Source organism: Marmota flaviventris, chromosome 2 (assembly GCF_047511675.1).
Source record: "Marmota flaviventris isolate mMarFla1 chromosome 2, mMarFla1.hap1, whole genome shotgun sequence".
NCBI classification, from domain to species: domain Eukaryota; kingdom Metazoa; phylum Chordata; class Mammalia; order Rodentia; family Sciuridae; genus Marmota; species Marmota flaviventris.
This window is the reverse complement of record NC_092499.1, coordinates 203,167,396-203,173,395: the sequence shown is the minus strand read 5'-3', so window position 1 is coordinate 203,173,395 and position 6,000 is coordinate 203,167,396. Positions and strand designations below refer to the sequence as shown.

The following is a 6,000-nucleotide window of genomic DNA, read 5'->3' as shown; positions in this document are numbered from 1 at the left end:
GACAAAGAAAGGCACAGAAAACCCTGCTGGAGTGGCTGGGGAAGATGGGGATGGTGAAGGCCCTGGCAATGGCAGAGAGGGTGGGGTGCCCCCCAGGACACTCGGAAGGAAGACAGGAAGGGATATTTGCTGTTTCTTTGTAATTTTCTCTTCCAAAGCTCCTCCCAGTGTGTTCTTCACAAAAGCAGCCCCTGAGAGGAGACAGGCACCTGGCACAGGGCTGCACCCCTCCCTCCTCCTCTGCCCTACTGCAGCCCACAATGGGGGTGGGAGGCAGGCAGCCAGCTGGCGGAGCATGGCGCAGGGGTCTCTAAGCACAGGTCTGCAGAGATGTATGTGTAGCTTGCCAGCCATGTGACTCTCCCACTGTTGTTGGCTCCTGTGGAGTCAGTCCAGGTCCCCGGGGCCAAGAGGGCACGTTCTGAGGAGCTGGCATCAGCAAGCACACCGGTGGCAAGAGCAGCTTCTACACACTGCCCCACTCCCTGGCTCCTCAGAACGCCTGGCCTGTTGCTGCTCCTTGCAGCTTTGGGGTGTCCCTAGGCAGGACCAAACATGCTCACACAGGTGGCTGGAGTGGCTTTCCTAGATGACCACACCACACAGTAAGGACAAGAGTGATCTGCAGGGCCTTGGCTGCCCATTTGCTTGCCTGTCTTGTCCATCCATTTGTTGAGGGCAGGGACCATGTACAATCCCTGGTGGCACCTCCATCCCTTGCCCTGGAGGCCAGGGTGCCTGGGGCAGAGTGCCTCTGAAGCCCATCACACACACCCATCCCCACCTATTTCCAGACCTGCCTTCAGGGCGGAGCAGCCAGTGTCCATGAGAAGCCCATGGCTGTCAGGCACCAGCAACCAGGGACTGCAGTGAGAGCGGCGATCCAGTCTGGCATCTGTCTGCCTTGAGTCCGGCTCCCAGCAGTGCTGTGGGTGCTGGGCCTGATGAAGGCAGGGTTCCTTGGCCATGCAGCACACTGACCCACCAGAATACACATCTAGGTGGCACACAGTTCAAGTGATGTATCCCCCACCCTGCTGCCCAGTTTTGCTCAGAGGCTGCAGTTGCCATTTTCTGCTTTTGTTTTTAAATATAAAGAAGTTTACTATCTCTCGGAACAACGAAGGTGTGGAAATGGGGTGGCTTTAGGCATAGGTTGATCAGGGCTCTCTTTCTGGGGCTCGATCTTGGTTTTGCCTTTTCAAAGTGTTGACTTTATGTCCACGCTGCTTGACTTGCTGTTGGCTCTTGCAGAGGAAAGTGAAAATCTTGGTCCTTAGTCACTGGTGAAGGGTGCGAATCAGGAGTGGGGTCCCTCTGTCCTGGCTTATCCTAGGACCCAATAAGAGCAGAGAGGCAGCCCTGGCCTGGCAGGTGGAATGGACCTTGCAGTGGTGAGACAGACCTCATTCTCACCTGCAGGCCTCTTGAGCAATGACTGAACACCAGAATGCTCTGGCAAGGCAGCATCCACTGCTCTACAGTCCTGCATGGAACATGGACATGGCACACAAACACTGTCATCCACCCCACCATTTTGGGAAAAACGGGGTGTCTCTGAGCAAGGAGATGACGTAAGAGGCCTCTCCCTGCTTCACTTCCTCCTATGGGCTCCAACGGAGCTCCAGGTTAGTGGGTAGTGGGGGCTGAGTGACTATCTGCAGACAGTGTCCTCTGCCTCCTCAAAGGGAAGAGGCAGGTGACCAGTCAGAACCTCTTGGAGGCCTAGAGGCAGCCACTTCTCAGGGTGATTGTGCCCAGCCCCCAATTCCTAAGGGCCAGAGACACTTGGGTTCATCCCAAGTGGGTCCTCCAGCAAAGAGGCTGGGGATGGTGTTTCCTGGACCCGCAGTGCCAGCTCAGGCGGCTGGCGAGAGAGGCTGGGGCGGGGGCGTCTGTACAGCCTTCTCCAGGCGCCGCGGAGCAGTGAGGGAGTGTCCCAGCCTTCCATTGCTGGCTGCCAGACCTCGGCTCGCCCTTGCTCTCTCAAGGAGAATTTCCCCCAGCCTGCCCTCCCACTGCCGCCGGGTGAATGCCTCCTTACACATTCAGAGAAAGCCTCCATCATGGCCCGTCGCCTCCCACCTCCCGAGGAATTCCGCGGCGCTGGCCCCGCAGGGAGGCAGGGCGCGGACCGCCGGGAGCTTTGCGATTGGTTGACCTAGCGGAGCTCGACTCCGCTGCGTGGCTGGCCGGCCACAGGCTCACCTCCCTTCCCGCCGTGCTGGGGGGAGGAAGCGAGGTGGCCTTTACCCCCGCGCAGACCAGCCAGGAATGCGGGGCCGAGCTCCCCATTCTGTCCGCCCGAGGGCAGCGGAGGCGAGAGGGGGAGGCGCTGGTCTCACCACGCCACTGGGGGCGGGGGTGGGAAGAGACACATCTGGGGCTGCACAAATCGCGATCGGATTGCCGGCTGGAGAATCCGAGCAAAACCCGGGCCGTTTGCCTTCCGCCCCTTCCCAAGCCCGGCGCCCTACGGGTCGACTACACCACGAAAGGACCTAAGCGCCACTGCTCATAATTGGCCAAAACCCAGCCCCAGTGGCGGGCATAGCCACGTGGCCAGCGCCCCAAGGTGCGCCCACTCCCGGGTGCATCGAGGTCCCTCGATGGTGGGGGCGCGCGGTACCCAGGCTCTCCCGGGCATTGCGCCACCGGCGGCCTGGGAGCGTCTGGGCGTCCTGCGCTCCGAGGCCCGTCTATCCGCCGGTGCTGGCGAGAAAGTCGCGAAGTTTGCCAGATGCGCGCACCACGACGGCGCGTCGGGGTTCGGGGACAACCGGTGACCCGAGGACCAGCGCGCTCCAGGAACAGGCGCGTAAGCAACGCCAGGTGCGCTGTCCCCAGGGCCGGGCGCCCTCGCCCAGCCGGCCTCTCCCATTGGGTGGTCTCCCCGCTGCCCGACACCCACGGGGAAGGGACGCGCGGGCCGGGACCCCCGCCGCGCCGCCCCAGTGCCCGCCAGCCAGGGGAGGGGGCTTCCCACAATGCCCAGCGAGCTTCAGCCGGCACTTCCGCTGTCCGGCCGCCACGGGGGGGGGGGCGTGCAGACCGACTGCCGCGCTGCCCCCGCCAGCCCGCTGCGCGGAGTCGCCGGGCGAGGGGCGGGGCGGCGGCCGGCGGCGGGGGCGGGGCCGGGGCGGTGGCCGCGGCCCGGAGCAGCGCGGGCCAATCAGCGGCAGGCGGGCGCGCGCCGGGGGCGGGGTCAGGGTCCGCGGGCGGGGCGCGCGCGGGCGGCGGGCCGCCGGGCTGGAGCGGCGCGGGGGCGCGCGCCGGCCTGACGGACGGACGGACAGACCGGCGGGCGGACCGAGCAGCCCCGGCGAGCACGCAGCTCGGACCCGCCCGCACGTAGCGCTCGCCCGCGGCAGCGGCTATCACCGGCGCGGGTCCGGCGGCCCCGGCGCCCGCCCGCGCCCCATGGGGTCACAGGTAAGCGGCGCCGGCTCATTGTCCGCGCGGCCGGGCCGGCGTACCGTGGCGGGGCCGGGCCGGGCCGGGCCGCTGTAGCCCGGCCGCTCCGATCCTGGCGCGCCCCCGCCCCACCGCCCGCCACGCCCCGCCCCGCGGGGGCGCCCTACCGGGGGCGATGGGCGCCCGGCGGAGACTAGGGGCGGCGCGCGGACCCCGGCCGCGGGTCCCGACCCGAGTGGCGTGGGCGGGGCGGCGGGGGGCGCGGATCCCCGCGGGGCTGAGCGCGGAGGTGGCGGCGGCCGCGGGCTGCCCGGCCCCTCGGCCCCGGCACCTCCTGCCGCCGCGGTCCCTCCCCCGTCACCTCCGAAAGGGGAATTTTCCAGCTGGTAATTTCTGCTGCGTCAACGCCCGGCCCCGGGAGGCAACCCGGGGGCGTCCCGCGCCCCCCGCCCGCGCCGCTCCTCTCGTCCTCCACCCGCGCCGCGGAGCCGCACCCGGACCCGCCCGCGCCGAGTTTGCCAAGAGTCGGAACTGCGGGAGGTGGGCGCAGGCAGGTCTCCGCGCCCTGCGGGGCCTTGGGGGTCATTGTCTTCCCAGAAGCCGGACGCCGGCCCAGTCTCCATTTTAATCACGGGCCGAACCCGGACGCAGGGCCCTGGCGCCGGGCGGCAAGGGGCGCGCAGAGAAGACGCGGCGCGCGGAGCGCACGGGGAGCGCGGAGGGAGCGGGGTCCGCTGCGAGCCGCGTCTTTGTTTCCCTGTAAATAGACATGTCAGTTTCACCGGGTAGCGCAAGACAGTGTCTGACAACTCAATCCTGAGGGCAAATGGGGAATTTTCTGCGCCAGAGGGAGGGCTCTGGCCAATTGGGGTTCCCCCGTTCCTCCAAGAATTTCACTGTTTGAAGGATTAAAAAGAACTGTATACAATAGGGCTGGACTGTGGAGCCTGAGGGCAAGCCAAATGGGGCGCAGAACAGGTAATTTCTTACCTCGAAGAAATATAAACAAAAGAAAGTTTGACTGAGATTCTTAGGGAATTTCAGTGGCATTGGCGCTACAATCTCAGCGGAGCTCTTGGCGAGGGTTATACTGGCAAGATTGTTATCTGCATTGTTTAAAGAAATGCTAATTAGGAAACGTTTCACTAGCAGCCGGTGCGGACACCTGTGCCTGGAGTGCTCCTGTGGATCAGAGTGGTACAGTTGCAGAGTGTTTCCCCGAAGGCTCTGTCGTCGAGGCTAACTTTCCGTGTTTGGTAACACTGGTGGATCCACTCTGTTGCTGGCCTTCGCTTTACCAGTGTAAGGCAGTATTTCCACTCAGCAAGAGTGGAAAATAGTTTGTTCATCAAAAGGAGACATATAGACGCAAACGGTAGTATTTTATCATAGGATTCTTACATTTGTCATAACTTTGTGATAGTATTAGATATTTTGAAAACTTTGAGGTCCCAATCTTGTTATTACCGAGAAGATTAGGTGAATAATGGGAATATTTAGGCAAAAGCTTTTTAGATATAAGCAGGAATTTAACACTGTGTCCCCTAAAAAGCTTGTGATTGTTTCCATATCCTTTACTGAAGGGAAGAGGGGTTATTGTGGATTTCTCTTTAGAGTAGTGGAATACCTCACTGGAATGTCTAGAAATCCAAAATTCAATCTTGCCTGAGGCCTGCCTGGGGACAGCATTTAATTAAGCCTCTCACTGACAGTATCCTGCATGTAAGAGTTTTGCTTTGCGTAGATAACTTTTGTTCAGGTTTAGCTGCTCTTACTGGAACATAGGTTGTCCTGGTACTCAGGCCTCAGTCCCCTCCCCTTTCTGACTGGGACTGGTTGGCTGTTACATGGGGGCACTTGTCCCCTTGACATGGTATCCCCACTTGAATCATACCGGGGTCAGGTTGTCCCATGGCCTGTGGCTTCCCAGGTCCCTTGGTCACAAGTAGCACAGACATCAAAGGCAAGCCAGGTACAGTGGTAGCACTGCTCCACAGGTGCAGAGAAACACCACAAAGCGTGGCGTTTCTGGTTATTGTCTGGAGATGTTTTATTTACAAACACTGTTAAACCGAATTAAATGTCAATAGTGAACTTCCCAGCACTGTCCTTATGTGGGGTTCTTCAAATTAGGGAAATTGGGCCACTCTGTCCCTGTGGTCTGTGTTTCTGGGGCGGCTGCTCAGCTGTGGTGCTCTGTGCTTCATCAGAGGTCTTAGACCAGCCTCCAGGAACTTAGGGACCCACTTAGTGCATGGTGCTTAGAATGCACCACAAGCCAGGGAATTTGAGCTGATTCTCTCACGTTGCCATCACTTTCTGTGCTCAGGCTCCCTCTTGGCTGCTGGTATGAGAGGAAAGTTCTAGAAACCATTGCTCCCTTACATGCCCACACCAGTGTTCCAGCACTTACTTTGGGAAATTCTGTTTGGGGGACTGTATCTTCTTGCCCAACTATGGTTCTCATAAAAAATGTGGGCTTTATCCTCTGCTCTGATGTGTGTGCTTTACCTTAAGTTCTCTGGAGTGATGCAGATTCTTAGTTCCCCTGAGACTCTGTGCCTTTCTGTGGGGGAAGAAAGAAGA

At 60.7% G+C, this 6,000-nt stretch overlaps 1 protein-coding gene across 2 annotated transcripts in view; it reads left to right on the top strand.

The window, feature by feature from the left end:
* Window positions 1-2,398: 2,398 nt before the first annotated feature.
* Zbtb46 (zinc finger and BTB domain containing 46) overlaps window positions 2,399-6,000 on the top strand; it is a 52,703-nt gene continuing 49,101 nt past the window's right edge. Inside the window, exon 1 of one of the 2 annotated variants that reach the window (XM_071609086.1) lies at window positions 2,399-2,832. The gene's annotated coding sequence lies outside the window, so the exon portion shown is untranslated. Of the gene's footprint in view, window positions 2,833-3,275; window positions 3,433-6,000 lie in introns of those variants that run through there. The other variant, XM_027954200.2, reaches the window with a different exon arrangement.